The sequence below is a fragment of the Octodon degus genome, unplaced genomic scaffold, assembly GCF_000260255.1.
Source record: "Octodon degus isolate 3935 unplaced genomic scaffold, OctDeg1.0 scaffold00102, whole genome shotgun sequence".
NCBI lineage: Eukaryota > Metazoa > Chordata > Mammalia > Rodentia > Octodontidae > Octodon > Octodon degus.
In genome coordinates this window covers 1,858,591-1,880,184 of record NW_004524678.1, presented here as the reverse complement: position 1 = coordinate 1,880,184, position 21,594 = coordinate 1,858,591, and the positions used below count along the sequence as shown (strand labels likewise).

Genomic DNA, 21,594 nt, shown 5'->3' with positions numbered 1-21,594 from the left:
GATTTATTTATTTTTTGAGACAGGGACTCCCCCCTGCAGTTCAGGCTGGCCTTGAGCTCACTTTGTAGCCCAGGTTCGTCTCAAACTCACAACAGTCCTGCCTCAGCCTCCCCAGTGCTGGGATTACAGCCCTGCACCACCACACACAGCTGGAATTGTGATTTTAAACAAGGTGACTAGAGCTGGGCTTACTGAGAGGATGGTATCTGAGCAAGGCAGAGTGGGCTAGCAAGTGAGTCTTCCGCTCCTGTTAGGGAACACTTGACAAGAGAGGCCAGCCAGGGAAATGTCCTGGAGCAGAAGTGCGCCGTGCGTGCCAAGAAATGGCACACCATCCACTTCTGCTCTAGTGGCAAGGGGGAACAGCGCTTTGGTTTTTTTCAAGCCCTGGGATTGAACCCAGAACCACAAACTGTGCATGCTGTCAAGTGCTGTGTCACTAGATGCACCCTCAGCCCTGGGGAGCAACTTCTAAGCAGAGAAAGGACGCCATCTGAAAAGTTCAAAGGGTCGGTCTTGCTGAGGTGAGACAGAGGAAGGCATAGCACAGTGGGGGGCTCCAGTCGTAATCCTCGGGGAGGCGGATGAGAGACTGACCAGGGAAGCAGCAGTCGGAGCTGTGTGGAATGGTTGGTTTCAGGGTATATATATGACACAAAGACACCAACAAAAGCAATACAGAATTTCAAAACAAGATGATGGGATATGAATGATCGTTATAAAATCGTATATTATACTCTTCAAGGTACTTGCTTAGATGACCAGGTACAGGCACAACTGATCAAACAATATAAGCACTGGCTGTTCCTTTCAGTGAACAGAAATTGGTAGTACAATTATCTTAGCTCTCTTGTGTGTATATATACACAACTTTCCCCCCTTCCTTCTTTCCTCCCCACCCCCGCTTCTTTCCTTTTGAACTGTTTCTTTCCCCTTCGCTATATTTGTTGTATCTTTTGGATCTTACTTACTCTTTCAGTTTCTCACACTGGGGAGTGTTCTTTGAACACTGAGGCTAGTGTGATTTCTAGCGAAGCTGCTGAAGGATAAGCTCCGCTTCTAAGGTTTTTTTGGTGTGGGGAACCTGCACAGCAGACATAGCGCGAGCTGAGAGAAGGAGCAACCCGAGTAAGTTGGGGAATCGGTGTTACCAGGGGCTTAGTTGTGGCTACGGTGATTTGTTGCTACTAGATCTGTAACTGAATTCCCCATTACATACATTAACTTGGTTCATCCGTACAGCAGGCTTGTAAATAGATTTTTTTTTTTTATTTTATTTATTTATTTATGTGTGTGTGTGTGTGTGTGTGGCCAGCTCAGCCCACCAGGGGGTGGGGCTGGCTGGCATGTGGTGCTGGGGATTGAACCGTGGTCCCAGTGCTTTGCTTAGCTTGTTCTAAGTAGGTGCTTTAGACCACTGAGCCATCTCACCAGCCCCTTGTAAATAGATCTTAATAGAATCTAATTTTAAATGAGGAAACTAAGGTACAGAGAAGCTAAGACGTGTGCTCAAAATCACCTAAGAAATAGATAACAGAGTTGGGATTTTAAAAAATATTTTTTAGTTGAAGTTTATTGGGACAATTTAGTTTTACTGGTCCCTAATGGCCACATTCGTGGCTTGTGTCTGTACGTGATCTGTCCTGATTCCTCTCCCCTCCCCCATCTTCTTTGTAAACCCCTTTCCCGTCCCTGTTCACAAAGCTTGGTCTTCATTTCTCTTTCATTCTTTCTCTTCCTTAACTTCCCCTCCCTCTCCCTAGTTCCCTTTTCCTTTTGCATAATTTCTTCCTCTTTCACCGTATCTATTGTACATTTATGTTATCTGAATTTTCAGTATCTCACACCAGAGATAATGCGATATTTACACGTGTGTCTGATTCATTTCACTTATGATTATGGGCTCAAGGTCCACCCATTTAACTATGAATATCTCAATCTTATCTTTCCTTGTGGCTGAGAACTACTCTGTTATATTTAGAAAACACAATCTTTTAATCCCTTCCTTGGTCAATGGGCATTTGAGTTGCTTCCAAGATTTAGCTATTGCACACTGTGGCGCTATAAACACGGGTGCACACGTATCGCTGTGGTGTGGTGCTTTTAATTCTTCTGGGAAGATACCCAGAAGGGGAATAGCTGGGTCAAATAGGATGGGTAACCCTAGCTTTTTGAGGAATCTCCACACTGATTTCCAGTGGCTGTCCCAGTCTACACTCCACCAATAGTAGTCTTTTTTCCTCCTCGGCCCCTCCAGCATTTGTTATTGGCTGATTTCTTGTAGGAGCCATTCCTTTTGGAGTGAAGTGGAATCGCAGGGTTGTTTTCATTTGTGTTTCTTGCATGACCAATGATGTTGAACATTTTTTTCATGTATTTATTTGCCATTGGTACTTTTTCTGAGAAATTTGAAATGAAATCTAGTCTTATGGTCCTAACTAAGAGTAAATGGAAGATTGAATCCTTTCAAACCTGGAAAAATCAGAGCATTCCACAACAAAATTATCTATCTATCTATCTATCTATCTATCTATCTATCTATCCATCCATCTATCTCTTTCGGCAACTTTATATTTTGCTATATTTTTATATGGATATGATATATATTTCTGTAACTTTTTATTTTGTTATAATTTCAAATTTATAGGAAAATTGAAAGAATAATACAGTGATCATTATGTACCACTTGCCAAGATTCAACAATTATTTACACTGGCGTATTTGCTTGATATTCTCTCTCTCTCTCTCTCTCTCTCTCTCTCTCTCTCTCTCTCTGTATACACTTACACATATTTTTTTGAACCACTTGAAAGTTCCTAACAACTCCTTCCCATTACTTCTGTTTGTCCGATATAACCGCAGTGCAATGCTCAAAGTCAGGAAATTTAACCTTGATATAAAATTTAAATCTTATCAATTGTCCTAATAATATGTCTTAAAGCTGGCTCCTTTTTCTCAAATCTAGAGCCCTATTTGGCAAAAATAATGTATATATAATCAATGCATATAAATACATAAATCAATACATATAAACAAAGCTTATATATAAACTGTTATAAGCAACAAAAAGCCATGTTCCTTAGGTTGTGGGATTTATTTGCAGGACATTCCAGTGTTTTTACCCTGCCCTTTATGGATAACAGGCTGAAAAGCCAGATCTTACTTCAGTTTGGGACTTCCTCTCCACACTCTTCAAGTCATACTGTGTGACAGATGGCTTTCTTATGAATTATAGCATAATGGAGTTATTGCTACCACATGCCACCAACTTGATATGTTACTCTGCCAGTGTTCTAAACAGTGAATTGCAAAAATTAATGGAGTCTCTCAAAGTTCTTAAAGAGATGGGAGACTGGGAGAATCTTTTCATGTGCCAGTTACTCTCACCTAAGAGATTAACTGCAGATAAATTCCATAGGTGTTCCTTTGAGCTTCATATGCAGGTTCAGTTCAGGATTCAAATTCACTCCAATGCCTTTAATTGTCTCCACAAGTAATTGCAATGCTATGGTCTTCTAAGGAAGATATAAGTTAATAGGCAGTCAGAAAAGGATCAGACCCTTGAGGGGGTCTGCACGGAAGAGGAGACACACCAAAATTGCAGCTGCAGTGACTATGAAGAGAACCAGGCCTCAGGATGGACACAGGGTAGTCGGGCCTGCAAAAAGGATAGAATATAGAAAGTTCGAGAATGTCACTGTTTCCTCTGCAAGTTTGGTTTCACCAAACAATATACTGCTTTGTTCCTGCATTTATGACTTACTCCATACCATTGAGAACACACAAGGCTCCTTCAACCAGGTTTAACCTTTCAGCTTCCAATCCTTCCATTTGGACCAGGTAAAAAGCTGCTTGAGATTATTTTCTACAGTCAACATCACATGCTCCAGGGAGCCTAGGCAGGACATCAGGTGCATAGGCGGGTGACCAGCCAGACCTCTGGATGTTCCCATAGCTTTCCAGGAATGCCTTTGTTCTTTCTACCTTAGAAATTTTAGATAAGCTAAAGTTAATGATGCTCACTGTGTACTCTTGCTACATGGCTTGCTTCCCTGTTGGATTGATTAATATTAGCTCAGCAACTACACTTTTAAACCTATAGGTTGGTTGTAGTTTGACCCACAGCTACCCAGATTGTGACTTTGCTGTATAAAATGCCCTAGACAAAGAGCCTCAGCAGCTACCTACTCAGGAACCCCTCCTGGAAATCCAGGAGCAGCTCCTCCTCTGGCTTCTCCTCCCATTCCTCTCCCCCCTCAGTTTTCTTCTCTTTATCTCCTTCTTTCCAATAAATCTCTCCTACGCACCTCCTTTGGTTCACAAACTTCATTCTTCAGTGTTATGAGACCACAAACGGCACACGTGCTATCAACACTATATTGCAGTACTTCACATTAGGTGGCAAGTGCTGGTCCCTCGAAATTTTGGCCACAGCCCTGGCTGTCCTGATTAACAGTCCCATATTGGATTACTATTATCCCCTACTTATTGCAGACTGATCAGGCCTGCAATCTCCCAAACAAGTGGACAGCAAAGGCTTAAATCAATGAGTCAAGTGGAATGATGTCAGGGCTTCAGGATGACTAAAACCAAATTTGGCACCGAATTTGAGATTCTCTGGGTTAAGACAAAGGTCTCTGGGTGGCCCATATTCATTTAGTTATGAAAACAAGGTGGGGAATGCTGAAGAAAGATGGAACTCTGCCTTGACTGACAGGGCAGTTCAAAGACCTCGGAAGTCCCCGTAAGGGCTTCTCCAAGTAAGACATTTTGTTAACTTAAGAAAATTGTGTTATCTCCATAAAGGTCTCTAACAGGGGAGTGTGGTGCCTGCCGCTACAGTCTTAAAAATGTAAATCCTGCTTACAGCCACTACATAGCGCTCTCCATTAGTCCGGTAACGCTATACCTGGTCCAAATGGAAGGATTGGAAGCTGAAAGGTTAAACCTGGTTGAAGGAGCCTTGTGTGTTCTGAATGGTATGGAGTAAGTCATAAATGCAGGAACAAAGCAGTATATTGTTTGGTGAAACCAAACTTGCAGAGGAAACAGTGACATTCTTGAACTTTCTATATTCTAAACAGAAGTGAAATACTTCTTTCAGATTATTATGAACTAAAACAATTATTTGACTTTATGTTCTTGAGGAATTCTTGGGGAATTCCAACCAATGTCTCTGATCTCAGTCTACTTTCTGAAACTGTTAAAAGAGTTGTATAAAAGTCCCTGTAGCGTCAACAGAGACACCATTGTCTATATTACACAGAATCTTCAGGAATGACAGAAAGTACAAATACAACTGCTGAAACTCAAAGTAACAAAGTTCTTAGCTACTCTTGAATTAAGACACTCAGTTTCCTCTGGATTTCTTGACTCCTTCCCTCATAGGTTGGTAACAGGCGAGCCATGCATCTGGTGATGTCACTTCTGTTTCCGGAATTCAGCCGATCACAAGTAGTTGAGACCAAATATTACAAAGGCTTCATAGATTTTGTCTTTGGTTTTGGTACCAGAGATCAGACTCGGGCCTTTGCGCTTGTCAGGCTGGTGCTTATGCTTTGAGCTATGTTCCCCAGTCCCTAGAGGCTTCATATAGTGTATCCGGTTTTAGCTTTCATGACTTAGCTTTTCCTAAGCATTTAATATTCCTTATTCGACTTAAAACTGGGAGACTTCATCTTTTGGAATAAATACAAAAGGCATCCCTTGAGCCCTAATGAAAACAACTTTGTTAGATACTACATATTAATATTTAGCTCAGAAGTGATACTTGAAATAATTGTTTGATTCACACCTTTCAATTAAGGAGCATAAACCATCCTTGAATTATTAAAATATAGCCATTCCAAGCAACCTCAAACTGAGAGTTCTTGGGAACTTTCCACAAGCAGATGATCTCTGGAAGGAGAGAGCATTCACTCAAGACTTCCAGATAAAGCAAATGACTGCAGGAGATCCTCAGAATATGCCCACGTGTTATCACACTTCAACACTTTTGCTCATGACCTTTCTAGCTCTCTAACTTCCTCTTTTGCTTTATAAGGCTATTTATATCTATGCTCTCTATAAGGCCTTTATTCTTAATTTTGCTTTGTCCTGCTTAGTCCAATATTTGCCTTAAATTTACCTGTGAACTGATCCATTCAACAGATTGACTCTTATTTGTATGTATTTTCCTTTGGGAGGTATCTATTGTTCTTTGGTACTAGTTCCCTGTAATGAGTCACTTGGCTTTTCTCTGTAATGAGATTCAGTTGGCCACAGAGTCATAAATCTAAAACCCTTTGTTATGTCTTATCTAGAAGAAGAGATTTTTGTCTTTACCCAAACAATACGAGGGGACTTTCCATGAGAATTAGCTTTATTATTGAATTCTCACAGAAATAGAGCTTACAAAGAATCAGGGAACAGAAGGTACACTCTCTCTCTCTCTCTCTCTCTCTCTCTCTCTCTCTCTCTGACTGCCAGTGGAACCCAGGGCCTCATGCATGGCAGGCAAATGCTCTACTACTGAGCTATGACCTCAGACAGATTGACATATTTTTGAAATCTGTCTTACTTTTATAGGTCTTATTAGAGGATTGTGTCTTTACAAAATTCATTGCCTGATGCTTCATCACTCTTCATTCATGGTGCCAAAATATCAGAGCCCTATTTGATCATGCCTTAGTGGTATTTTGACTAAAATTGGGCTATCAAGACTCCTTTATAACATACTGGATTTGTGAACAGAAATCTACAGGCCACTACTTTAAAAATAGGTCCTTGTTATTTTAGTCAACTGGTTCTTACCTTCATGGTAGTTCTTAGTGATCTATATAGAGTTTACTGTCCATGTGTTTCTCTCTTAGACTGACATATGGTTAGAAAACTGAAATCAAGGAAAAGTCTCTAGACTTTGACTAGAAAACTGAAATCCTGAATACATCAGAAGAATTCTGAATCGATTGTCATTCTTTTTAAATTTTGCTACTCCGTGTGTGTGTATGTGTGTGTGTGTGTGTGTGTGTGTGTGTGTGTATGTGCGCACACATGCATGTGTGCATGCGTGTAAGGTCTCACTACACAGCTCTGATTCATAGTGATCCTCCTGTTTTCTTCCTCCCTAGTGCTGGGATTACAGGCGTGTGCCACCACGCCAGGATTCTATTGTGGGCTCAGTGCACTTGAGGGCAAGGCTGGCGCAGCATGTGGTGCCAGGGATCGAACCCTGGCCCTGTGCTTACTTAAGCAAGTGCTTAGTCTGCTGAGCTATCTTGCCAGTCCTATGTTACTTCATTTTTTAAGAGGTGTAGAAGGGAGGGAAACACTGCATGCTATGGTGCAGAGAGAGCTCGACAATTCTGCCAAAGGTAGGTATAGAACTTCTCATGCAAAAAGTTTGTGGCATTGGAAGGCATTGGTTCATTATAGAGCATTCTAGTTATAATTTGGCTTTCTTAGGGTATCTTATGGTGTTTTTATAGGAGGAATGATAGCAATATACTAATACAGATCTCTCTGAGATCTTTAATATGTTAAAAAACTTCAGGAAGCTAGTGGGCCAGATAGCTGCGCAGATTAAAGCACCTGCTTAGACATACCCAGGGATTGGGTTTTGATCTCTGGCATGCCATGCTGGTCCTGACCACAGAGCCCATTGCCACGTCAATTGAAACTGGACATGGAGGCACATGCCTGTAATCCCAGCGCTTGGGAGGCTGAAAACAGGAGAATCACTATGAGTCAAGTCTGTGTAGTGAGACCCTGGAGACTTTGCACTAAATACACATAAATAAATAAATAAATAAATAAAAATGAAAAGCTTCAGGAAACAAACTAAAAGATTGTAAAATTAAGTAAATTGGCTAATAATGCATGATTGGCTCTGCAGGCTTTAGCTTGGGAGTGAAATCTGTGTTTGTTTAATTTGAGTGCTGTTGGCTTTTTCTTGAATCATTGGCTAAAAGTTCTTATCATAATCCTTTTGTAGCCCTTCAGTATTCTGATGAGTAACATTCTAAGTATTATTGTATGGTCACTGACACATCAAATGATCGAATAATTGATTATCTAAAAACAGAATAGAAAAATTTGACACTTATAATGCTGCGGAGATTATCTTTAGAAACGTGATGTACAATTATCACCACTCAGGGAACAGTGGAGATCTGAATTGATCATGCTTTGATATGTTAGGGGATCTACCCTTAACCTCAGCTCAGGCTGAAGAATAACCACAAGTTTATCTTTCTTTATAGCTGAGTTGTACTCCATTGTATAAAAATACCATATCTTTTTTATCCATTCCTTAGCTGATGAGCATTTTGGTTGTTTCCAAGGTTCAGCCATGACAAATTATGCTGCTATAAATATGGGTGAGCATGTATTGCCGTGGTATGGTGTTTTTAGTTCTTCCTGAAAAATACCTAAGAGGAGAATAGCTGAGTTGAATGGGACCTCATATCCTAGCATTTTGAGGAATCTCCACACTGATTTCCACGGTAGTTGTATGGGAGTCTACACTCCCATCAACAATGGAGAAGGATTCCCTTTTCCCCATAGTCCCTCCAGCATTTGTTATTCATTGACTTCTTGAAGAAAGCCATTCTTTCTGGGGTGACATGTAATCTCAGTGTTGTTTTAATTTGCATTTCTCGAATGACCAATGATGTTGAATATTTTTTTCATATATTTGTTTGCCATTTCTATTTCTTTATCTGAGAAATGTGCAACTCTAGGCTTTTCATAGGTAAATGGATTCAACTAGAGACCATACTTATTGGTGAAATAAATCAGACTTGCACGTGTAAATATTGTATTGTCTCCCTAATGTAAGAACCTGAAAGAGTAAATAAAATTTAAAAGGTATGATAGATACTGTGAAAGGGGAAGAAACTGTTCAAAAGGAAGGAACCTCTGGGTTGAGGGAAAGGAGAAAAGAAAGAAGGGAAACATATGTATGGATATACACAGGCTAGCTTGGATAATTGTACTGCTGATTTCTACTGGTCTGCTGAAAGGAACAATTAATACTTAATTTTTTCTTCTTTTCAATTTTTTTGACAATTTTGCATGATTATATCTGGCAACCTGAACAACTACTTTGAAGAAACAATATTCAATATAACAACCATTGTTATAAAGTCCTAACATTTTATTTAACAAAAATTTGTATTATTTCTAATTTTTTTTTACTATATTGTATTCTCTTTAAAAAACAATAACCACAATAAAGAACCCAGAACTGAAGGAATCAGTGTACTAATAACATACCTTGTACTTTAACATAACTTTTCTGTTTTGTCACTTTCAATCAATGTAGCTTTATTATTTCAGGAAATATCAGAAAGATACATTATAAACAACTGCATTGTCTATGTCAAGAATTTCCTAAAGAATCACTTAAGTAAACATCTAGGTGTTTGTTAGTATCAAATAACATTTTATTTTCCAGGACTCTTAAAAACCCTTATTTCAAGACTTACTTTTCTGTGTATACTAATCATTCACTATTATGTCATAATTTGTCCTCAATATTAATCAAGCCATCCTCTGATTGGAAGACTTGTCTTAAAATCCAAACCCCACGTCCATTCACTTGTCTTTCCACTCCAAATCACTGCTACTAATCCTCCATCTCACCACTAAGGTAACGCTCTCTGTGCTGCAGTAAGGAATTAACTCAGGTCTTTCTTGTCAATGGATTATTTTTGTGCCATTATGGGGTGTGAGCATTCAGTAATATTTAACAGTGGTATGGCATGTGCCCTTGCCAGTTGTGTCACTGTGGCAGGTTCCTGGAAGACCTGCTGTGTCTATCAATCATGGGGGAGTGGGGCAGGGATGAGAAGCTCGCAAAGTGGAGGGGAGTTGGGGTAGCCAGTTTGGGTGGGTGAAGTAGAGTGCTGAGGGAGGGATCCGCTCACTGACTGGTTTGGAAGAAGAGTTCTACAATTTTAATCATTGGTAGAAACATCATATTTCTGCATTGGTGGGTGGTAGTTAAGAATCAGCCCTCTATGAAATGATCAGGAAAACCAGATGGAAGAAAAAGATGGCTCACGGATGCCTGTGTGGATAGATCTTGAACGGCTTGCTAATTTTTCCAAGCCCTGTGGAACTTAAAAATAGTCCTGGGAAACGCAGGACAACAATTTCTTTTTACATTTGGTCAAATAGGAATTTAATATAGACACTATCCAGTTTCACAGAGATAAAGTTACCTCTTTCTAAATACTTTTCAGTTTTTTGGGCTGAAAATCAGAAGTGACATGTGTACACTTTTTCTTTATGCAAAGAGGATTGCTGTTTTTCCTACCTTAAAAATGTGTCTATGATATAACTGTAAGAATGACTAACTTTTTCTGCAATATGGTTACACAGTATTTTGCACAGTATATTACTGTAAGAATGTATTACTGTGATTTATGTAGCCACTCTTAATATGACGACTTCTATTGCTGTAGTTGTGTTACTGTGATAAACACATGCTGCAAAAAAAAATCCTGCTTGTGGTTTTGATCTAAAATTTCCCCCATAATTTTTGTGTTTGTGAGTGATGATTCGGTGAATCTATGGATGAGTTCATAGCTGAATGTGCTGTTGTGGGGTGGGGGCTGGCTGGGGATGGTCACTCGGTCCATGACTCGGGTTCACTCGGGGCTGATGCTCAGCACTCAGATTGTGGCAACCACATCCAAAGGTGTCAGAATACCCCTCAAACTAGCAGCCCACCTTGGCGTTATCCATTTGGTGCTGGTTTTATTGCTGTGCAGAATGCAGCAGTTGTTTAGTTAGGGAGGCTTCCACTTAGATTTCTGAAGAAGGGCTTGAAGGCAGAGAATGCGTTCTTGCGAAGACTTTGAATCTACAAGCATAGAGTCAAAAGTTCAGTGGAGACCTCAGTTATTTATAATGTATCTTTCTGGTGTTTCCTGAAATAATAAAGCTGAGTTGATGAAAGGGCATTGGAAAGACATATTTTTTTTAATATATATTTAGTACAGGGGCCACAGGTTCTCACTATATAGATCAGACTAATAGTGATTCTCCTGTTTTTAGCCTCCCATGCACTGGGATTACAGGTGTGCACCACCATGCCAGTCTCAATCGCTGTCTCAGTGTGTACTGGGGGTGGGGTAGGGGCTGGTGTGACACATTAGGGATTGAACCCCGACTGCTGTGCTCTGCCAAAGCAGGTGCTTTGGTCCGCTGAGTTATCTGGTTGGCCCTGAAAGGGCACATTCTTCTCTCTGGCTCCTCCCTTCTTTTTCTGCTTCTTGGCAGCTGTAGGGTGAGCACCTTGTCACCTGCCATTGTATCCACTGTGACATTTCTGCTTTGAATTCTCCTGACTCTGGACAAAACCATGATCCAAAATAAACATCTTCTCCTTTAAAATTATAGGTGTTGGGCATTGTGTCCCAGTGATGAGGAAAGTGACTAAAACAGACTTGGTACCAGGAGTGGGATCATTGCTGAGGCCATACTTAATTAGCTGTTTTAAAAGGCTTAAGACTTGGTTCATAGGAGGAATTTGGAAAGGTTTGGCGATGTTAGCAAGAGAAGCCCTAGAATGCATAAACCCAAGCTTGATGGGAGAGTCCAGTCAGAGCTCAGTGGAGCAGAATGCTGAAAGAAATTCAGATAGTAAATGCCAGGCTCCAGAAGTTTCAGGTGGGAACAAGAATTTCATTGGCAGTTGGACTAGAGGCCATATGTGTTATGGTCTACTTTTTGTCCATGTCCTGAGACTTTGCATAAAGTAAAGCTGAAAGTAAGGGCAGTAGACTAATCTGGTGGAGAAAATTTCATGGTTGTCCAGTGTTCAGGCTATAGCATGATTTATGCTTGTTATTTTAAGCAAGATCTCCAATGAGAATCAGGAGCAAATATCAGAGTTAAATGATTTAAAAGTTTGCAGATTTATCAGAAAGGAAGTGGCTGCAAATGAGACTATGGAGAGTACGGGTGTGAAAAAGTTTTGCACTAAAAACAAGCTAAGTACTTTGCATTGGGACAATAGGAATGATGGCTTGAATGCATCTTAGGAACCAACAAAGTTGAAACCTTTGCAAGGTCCAGAGTACAAACTATAAAGCTTTCATTTCAGAAGAGAGTCCCCAGGCCCCCTACTGGAGAAGAGTGGCCCTGGAATTTGGTTTCCTGAGATTCGTTTCACATGGCACTCTTGTGGCAGTCATAGTCAAAGAGGTCAGGCTATCACTCAAGGTAGAAGCAGACCCTGGCATTGTCATGTAGTGCTGGTTTTACTGGCATGTAGAATGCAACAGTTGTTTGGGAGGTTTCCACCCAGATTTCAGAAAAAGGTGTTTGAGGCCAGGGAATGTGTTTCTGAGAGGAATATGAAATCTGCGAGAATAAAGCCAAAAATGCAGTGGAGACCTCAGGAAGATGGAGCTGCTGGTAATGTGGTTCTGATGAGAAAAGCCCCCAGTAGTGAGAGGAACTGCTGTACAGAGAAGCCATGTAGGTTTCAACTGGAAGGGAAGGGCTGCCCAATTCCTTTAGAGTTCACTTCTTGCTACAAATGGCCATGGGTGCTGTACACAAAAGTACAAGATTGAATATTTTCCCTTCAGGTGTTTTTTTTTTTTTTTTTTTTTGTACTGGGAATCAAACTCAGGACCTTGCACTTGCCACATAGATGCTTGTGCTACTGAGCTACATCACCAGCCTTGTTCTGCAGGGTTTTGATCTTGCATTGATACCTTTCCTTCCTGTCTCCCTCCATTGCAGAGAACCTGTCACCACTGAAGAATTGAGAAGCACTTGGAGAGGTGAAGAGGAACCAGTTTATTATACCAGCAGACTCAGAGAAACTAGGTGCCCCAAAGTCTCAGCCCCAAGCACCTTTATTCTTTCTTTACACAGGGTTTTGGGGAGCAGAATAGGGTTGATTAGACAGTTGCTTTGTGCAGGTCAGCCACTTTGGTTTTAAGTTTTAGTTTCCCAAAATTTTGTTCCCCTCATCACCTCTTTCTCTCTTTTGGAATGGGAACATTCATCCTGTGCCACTGACTGTTGAACATATTTAACTTTCTTTTAGATTTTCACAGGAGTTTGCAACTAAGAGTTTGTTTTATGTCTCAGAAGAGGCTTTGGACTTGGACTTTTCAGCAATACTAGACTTTCTAAAACTTTGGTGACTCTTAGGGACTAATTACATTTTGCATAACGACATTGAGAAAAGTGTTTTGGGGACCAGGGACAGAATGTTCTGTTTTGGAACTAAAATGACCCCCAAATTCTCTTGTGTGGAGATGGTCATGGGGTCACTGTTGAGTTCACCAGCTGGATGCACTGGTAGGAGGTAGGCCTCATTGGAGGTTGGCCAATGGGAACGTGACCTACAGGGGGATGTTTTTGTCCCTGGCTTCTTCCTTCTTTTTCTGTTTCCCGGTCTCCATGTGTTAAATACTTTTTCCTATTCATGTCCTTCTATTGTGCATTTTTTGCAATGGAGCCAACCAACCATGGATTGAAACCTTAAGCCAAAATAAAGCTCCTGTCTTTTAAGTTGTGGTGTAGGATATGGCATCTCAGTGCTGATGAAAGTAACCAAGATACCTCCCTTAACAAACATCTCAAGAAAAGTAATGGCAAATGAAGTTTCTGCATCAGACATTGCCTAATTACACAAAAATTGGCACAAATTTGATATTCATAACCATAGTGTATAAAAATGGTGTTTCCTCTTATCATTACCAAGACAAGTTATTGTACATTTTTTTGTCACGCATCTTTATTACCTTTAAGCTAACTAATAACTAATGAAAAACATTCACAAAAAAAGAAAAAAATATCAAATGGGGAAAAAAGAGAAGCTGTGAAAGGAAAAGCCCAAAAGATCCTTTTAAGTGTAAAACATATAAATTTTTCTTTCTCTTTTTTAACAACCCTCTTCTGTGAAAAAAAGGTTTTATGTGGTCAAACATAACTAAATAGTAACTACAACAGAGGAAAACAGACAATAAAAAGGAGGTAGAGTCCAACAAGCAACCAAAATGAGATTTTGGTTTTTTTCCAAAATGCCTGGAAATATTAATCTCTAGTAACTAAGATAACTTTATAATTCTTCTAACCTCAAATGCTAAAGTCTTCTCTAAGTCTTTCAAGACCAGAATTTCTTTGCAAAATCTATTAGAGAATTAATTAGAGTATTTTAAACAACTTCAGAGTGAAACTTAAAACTGCTCTTTTCATGTTTGAAATTAGGGAATTATTATATTATGTTTTCATTAGATGTTTTTGATGATTTTAAACACACTTCGCTTATAGACTCATTTTTCATAGCAAAACTTGTAAGCCATCATTAGGAGGATGGAATTAGCTCTAAAACCATTTTGATCTTTTTTGAATATCTACTGAAAAGTATGGCAAATTGATACCGGGATCATATGTTATGTCAACATTGGACTTCCATAATGGCACTTTCTGTGTCCAAAGCAATTTGCATATCTCAGAGGTTTGTATTTCATTTTGATATACTTTTCTTCATATTGTACATTTTGATACACAGTGGTGTGATGGTTCACAGCTCTTTCCATGACCCTGGGGAGGGTGCCGTGGTCATGTGGATGTGGGGTAGGTGGCTGCTGTTGCCTTCTTCATCCAATGCAGTTTGAGAATGGAAGCGGAAATTTTGCAGAAGGCTTCTGTTTGCGAATTGAACTGTTTGTGAATGGAAGTGTTCACGAACCGAGGCATTGCTGTATCTGCCAGTATACTAAGTGGAAAACACCATCTTTTAAAAAATGTTTATTTATTTAAATATGAAGGCCAGGTCTGAAGATAAAGACAGAATGGGTAGACCTCTCCCTAAGGGATTGAACAGTATACTATAATTGATATTACCTGTACTAATAAAGTCTAGATAGGCATCAATCATCCAGGTAGGTGACTAGGGCCTCCTGACTCATCTCTTTCCAAAGAGAGAGTTCTTTCCATGTGTACTTGCTACATGACTTGCTTCCCCATTGGATCAACATTACCTAAGCAGTTGTACTTGTGATCTTATTGGTTGATCATTGTTTGTCCCATACTGTATCCATCTCATGACTTTGCCTTATAAAACTTCCTTTGAGAAGTGAGCTATTTGGCAAACCATTTTCTTTCTTTCTTTCTTTCTTTCTTTCTTTCTTTCTTTCTTTCTTTCTTTCTTTCTTTTTATATTTCTTTTCTTTTTTTTCTTTTCTTTTTTTTTTTGTGGAACCGGGATTGAACTCAGGCTTTTGCGCTTGCCAGGGAAGCGCTTATTCCACTGAGCCATCCCCCTGGCCCCTTGGCAAACCATTTTCTGGGTCCCCTCCTGTCTCTCTTTCAATAAAATTTCCTACTCTTTTTTTTTTTTTTTTCAGAATAGGAGATTGAACTCAGGCCCTTGTGCTTGCCAGGGAAGCGCTTATTCTACTGAGCCATCTCCCCGGCCCCTTAAAATTTCCCACTCTTAACCACCATTGTTTTCTTAAATTCATTCTTTGATTTCTGGGAATACAACTTGGGGTATCTGACATCTAACAGATTGGCAGCTATATTTCTGCTCTATCATTTGTAGGTCCTATATCATTTGATAAGATCTGAGCTTTTAGTGTAGAGAAGAAACTACTTTAATCTGTTGTATAAGTTACATTGTTTTCCCATTTGTTTTTGAGTTGGTTTATGATAGTTATATGGAAGGTAAATACTTATACATAATCTGATTGCTAACCTTTTTTTCTTCATTTTTCTAGATTTAATATTATACTAAAAGATTTTTATACTCAAGAATATTTTTATAAACAGCTCTAATTATTTTGTTTTTTTTGTGGCACTGGGGATTAAACTCAGGACCTTGCACTTGTCAGGCAAGCACTTACTCTACTGAGCTATCTCCCTTGCTTTGATATATTTGAAAGCCATTTTGATATAATATTATACTACTGATCTAGTTTTTCTGTTAAAGCCTCTTCTTACTCTATTTATTCAATATTGAGTACCAGAGATGGGTTGCTTGCTTGTTTGGAATCTTTCTAAGTCTATGTTAATGAGACTACTTAAATTCTGCTGTAGGAATAGTCATTAGTAATTCATTCTACGTATTGTTTTCCACAAATGTTGGCTGACTGCAATGAGAAAATCAATTCTGAAACTAGAACAGACTATAACAGCTTTCATGCAGGAAAAGAGCGGTGTAATTCACAACAGGCAACATGGCTCTTTGTGCTAAGAAATATCTTGGCAGACTTTTTGGGTGGGAAAAGTGAAGCCTCCTTCTTCATCCACTTCACCCCAGGGTGCATTCCGGAGGCTGTGGGTGAATTTCTTTGCATGAGAAAAGTAGAAGGAATTGAGGGTCAGAGGTTGGAAGCTGGGAAATCTAGGAGCTGGGAAAAGAGTCTTGGGAGAAGAGAGAAGGAGAGAGAGAGAGAGAGAGAGAGAGAGAGAGAGAGAGAGAGAGATCTTGGGGAAGATGGCAAAGAGCCACAGGGAAGGGAGAAGGATAGCTGGTCATTCTCCACTGAGAATGGAAACTGGCTTTTTAGATCAGTTTTTTTCTTTTTTAAAAAAATTCCATTTCAAATTGCTGCTTCCATTTCATTATGTGATGGTTGCATTCTTGCTGTCCTTTATCTCCTTGGAAAGCATGTGGCATGCATGAGCAGGTATTGGTGGAGCTCCCATGGGGAGGGAAGACAGTGGAAGTGGAATTTCCCATCAGGGCAGGGAGAAATGCCAGCCTCTTGCAGGGCGCTGGGGCTGCAGGGAAGGAAAAGGGTGAGCAGAGCACCCACCTGAGCGCCTCACCCACTGCCCAGCTCCCAAGCCCCCAATGCACGTGCAGAAGGTCCGCTCCGTGGGGGCAGGAGTTTCGTTTACCTGCTTTTCATGTCCTATTTCTACTACCTGGAATTGAGCTAGACACCCAGTCATTTTTCAGTAAAAATTATTAGAACAAATAAATCCAAATCTCCCCGATGGTCCTGGATTACCTAGAGTGGGATGGGGGTTTGAGCCGGTACACTTGGATGTTAAAACAAAAGGCAAACACAGAGGCTGGAGACGGGGGACTGTGGCTTTCCTTTGGAATACCAGAAGCTCTAATGCTGGTCTCTAACATGAATGCTCGTGTTTATGACTGAATTGACTCTGGATAGACAACTGCAGTACTACAGCAGATGAAGGGACTTTACAAGGTTTAGTTACTTCCTAAGTGGAATCCTAGCACAAATGGGTCTTCTGCTGCAAAGTGCCAGGGTGTTTCCTAGGCAGCTTCATTAAATCAATCACTCAGGTTGTTAAACCTACAATAAAGCGGGGGATGGAGGACCAAGGGGCACCGTTTCAATCTAAAGCTTTTCTCCCTTATTGGAGTCATTTGATTTGGGGAGCTGAGAAGACAGGAAAGGAGGTCTTAGCTCAGAAGTGCTACTGTGACCCCTGTCAGCTGCTCCTTAGACAAAGGGCTCATATCCAGAGCATACAGAGAACAAATAAATATAAGAAATAAATACACAAAAGTATATACATGTTCCAACAACTGGTCATTCCAGAGGTGTTAATTAAAACAATACCGAAATTCTACCTCACTCCAGAAAAAAAATGGCTGTTATCAAGAAATCGACCAATAGCAGGGCTGTAGGGAGAAAAGGGATCCCTTTGCCACTGTTGGTTGAAGGGTAGACTGGTGCAACCGCTGTGGAAGTCAGGGTGGAGATTCCTCAAAAAAAGTAGAATTAGCAATCCCATTTGATCCAGCTATTCCCCTTCTTGGTATTTTCCAAAAAGAATTAAAGGTATCACACCACAGTGACATACGCACATCCATGTTTAGAGGGGCACAGTATTGTAACCCAAATGCCCATTAAATGATGAATGGATTAAAAAAAAGATGTTTTAAAAAAATATAGTAGAGTACTATTCAGCCATAAAGAAGAATAACCGTGAGACATATATATGAAATGGATGGACCTTGAGACCATACTCTGAAGTGAAATAAGTTGGTCACACATGGCTAAATATCACTTCGTCTCACCAGTGTGAGAAACTGAAAGTATAAATAGGAATCAAATTGTGCAAGGGATATGGTGAAATGGGAAGAAATTCTTCAAAAGGAAAGAGGAAGTAGGAAGAGGATGGGGGAAAGAAGGAAGGGAAAAGAAAAAGTGAGCAGAAAAGGATGAAATGGAAATAAAGCTTTGTAAATAAGGTGGGAAGAGGGCCGGCCAAATAGCTCAGTGGATTGAAGAGCCTGCAAGCAGGAGCAGGGGCAGGGCTTCAATTCCCCATGCTGGCCCTGCCCCGGAGGCGAGGCGCACCGAGACAGCAATTGAGACTGGGCGTGGTGGCGCGTGCCTGTAATCCCAGCTCTTGGGAGGCTGTAAACAGGAGAATCACTACGAGTCCGATCAAGTAGTGAGACCCTGAACACCCTGTAGACCCTTCCCTAAAATACAAAGGCAAAAATAATAATAATAATGAGAGCAGAGAAGTTAAAGGGAGAAGAATGGGAGGGAAAAAAGGCAAATCAAGGTATATCATGCACAAGTACCAAATCTCTATGATGGATGTGAACATTGTATATACCTAAATTGTACCAATAAACTTAAAGTTTTTAAAAAGCCAGCAGTCTCAAGAGGAAACGGCCTCTGTAACTGCAGCCAGATGAGAGCTGGGGTTGGGTGAAGCACTGCGTTGGAGCCCTGAGTGCTCCCTTCACGCTGTGGTTCAGCTGGCCCTCAGTGATCAAGGAAAACTAGGGCGGTTACGCACTGAGAGGCTAGAGCGCGGAACGCATCCGGGGAAGGATGCTGCTCATGTTTGGGATTGTTGGGGAACGTGGAATTTGGGGTGCTGTTCCCACATACCTACAATATTTGAGGATAATCATCTGGGTAAAGGCTTGTCACTGGCATGTAGCACTGTTGGGACACGGTGGCAATTTCAGAGGGTTGTAACTAATGGAAGGAAATTAGGTCATCAGGAGGCGTGTGCTTGCCGGGGCTGTTGGCACTTTGTCTCTGTCTCTGTCTCTCTGCTTCCCAGGTGTCAGGAAAGAGCATTTTCCTTCACCAAGTACTTTCCTCCGTGACTTTGCCACAGGACTAAAAGTCGTAGGGCCACGTGGACTGAAACCCTTGAACTGCAATAAATCTTTCCTCCTTTTAGATTGCTTGTCTCAGGCATGTTATCCTAGTGATGGAAAGATTAGTAGCACAGGGTTGACTTAATTTTAAGCATTTCCCATGTACCGATCTTCCACATTTATTACAGATATGATTACTGATGGGTTACTGAAATGCAGAATTAGAGTGTCTATTGCAATCTGTCACTCTACCATATTGCTAACTTACATAAAGATGTTTTACATATCAGTGATTCCTACCACATTATTCATCTCAGAAAAATATTTCTACAGGGATGTTCTTGAATTTAGGGTTGTTGCTTGTGATCAGTTTCTTCTGTAAGTGTTTATAAATATTTGATTCTAGATTTTTTTTGCCCCTGAGAACCAATGGCAGGCTTACCTGCCACTTGCTTCAGTTTTATAATATTTATATTCTCCCTTTTGGCAATCAGGGTGTGGAGGAGATAAATATTCCCCAGATTTCTGGCTTCCCTTTTCTGTAGGATACTACTGATGATCTCAGAACAGCTTCAGCAAAGGAACAGAATTGGAAATCAGAGGTTTCCATGACAATTGGAATCAGAGGGAATAAAAGTCAGATCTTAGATTTTTATAATTCTTTTCCTTAATGTGTTCAAAGCCTCATTTTGTTTGAGGTCAGCTATAATTTATGTGTATCTGGCCCTCTGTCTCCTGGCTCTTGGCCTTTCTGTCAGATGTTTATTTCATAATAGTGTACTTTATTGAACTTGGCACCATTCCCATCCTTCCCTCTATATGCAAGTCATGCTGTTTCAGTATCTCTTTGATGATTATAATTGCTTGGGAATTTAAGACTATCAGAAAAGAAACATGGGTTCTACCTGGAGTTCCAATTCTTAGTCTTCCAAAGGTTTTCATTTCAACCTTTTATTGTAAAGAATGTAAGGGTGGAGGGAGGCTTAATTCCCTGGACCCAGCTTGGCTTGACTAAATGCATAACTGAGCCTCTTTTCATCATCCTGGGGATCAGCAGTAGCTACAGAGTGGGCTAAGGACAGCGCTTCCTCCTGTTGCATGGGATGTTTCCACTCACCTTCTGGCAAGGAGGGCCTTTGGAGCCTGCTGTGTGGAGCCCAGGAGCCAGAGACTTGGAATTGATGATGCAGCCTGTTTCTAGAACAGTGTTAGAACAGCTCACCCCATACTGGAGAGGCTTAGTATGATCTAGGCTGCTTTGTTTAAATAGTAAGAGCAAAGTCAACCATTCCTTACATCATGACACAGATGTGCTGGTGAAAAACTGGTAGAAACTGAGGTGGAGATTGGGTTATATTTTAAAGGAACCCAAGTGACTTAATAGTGGAAGGCATGCTAATAAGATCTTTTTTTTTGGAACGTGAAGGAACACTGTAATATACCTTCTCTATAGATATGGATTCTTATTTTATAATTCTTCCTAAAATATCTTTTAAATTCAATTTTTATTTTAAAGATAAGAGAAATAAGCAATGAAAACAATGGTATAAAATTTCAAGACAAGATGTGTAAACATTGTATGTAGACCTGAAAACACCAGAGAAGGAACTAAGGGCTTTTGAAGAGAAGGAGCTGCAGGAAAGGAACAGCGTGTGATTATGGCTGTGAGGAAGCCAGGCTGTTTTCCCTGTTGTGAGGACACTGCAGACCTGTCCTCCTTGGAACCCCTGCCCCATGAGCTGCGCATACCCTTCTGTGCTGTGGTGAAGGGGCAGGTCAGGACTGAAGGGAATGACTTCCAGACTTATTTCAAAGGAGAAATCTTCCGGGATTCACAGAAAAAGTTCTATGGTCCCTACAGACGGGAGCTGTCATGGGATTCGTTCATCGGGATGTGTGGTACAACATATCCCAGGCTTGGAGTTGAGGCTTCTTTGGCTGGGAACCTGGAGGGTGAAGGTGTCCTCAGGGCAGTTTTAGTGGAGAGATCAGTAAAGCAGGGCATTCTTCTCAAGCACCAAGAAAAATAATTGGGACACAAAGTAAACCCACTTTCTAGAACTTTCTGTTCTAGAAGCTGGCAAGAAGGTTAAGCCCAGGAGTCCAGCCTCAGAGAACAAATGATCACATGAAGGAGGCCTGCTTGGAGTAACTGGGGACACTCACTGTGTCCCCAGGGAGTCAGAAGCCATTGGCCCCACACTGGCACTGTGGATTATTAATACATTGTAGTATTGTTTTCAGTTTAGGCCCATAAGGCCCATAAGCCAAAACAAGACTGACAAAAATCTAAGAAACTAGTGAATAAAAGACCTGGAAAAATAGGAAGCTTAAAGTGGGCGGCTGCACCTCTCTACAAATGTGTGTATGAGCACTGCTACTTGAAAGTCTTATTTTCATATGTTCAAATATTAAGAAAAGTTGGGACCAGGGGTACAACTCAGTGGTAGAGCACTTGCCTAGCATGCGTGAGCCCCTGGCTTCAAGCCTCAGCACCACACACACACACACACACACACACACACACA

General features: G+C 40.6%; 1 pseudogene; it reads left to right on the top strand.

The window, feature by feature from the left end:
• LOC101564878 overlaps positions 1-21,190 on the top strand; it is a 48,599-nt pseudogene extending 27,409 nt beyond the window's left edge.
• The last annotated feature ends 404 nt before the right edge of the window (positions 21,191-21,594 follow it).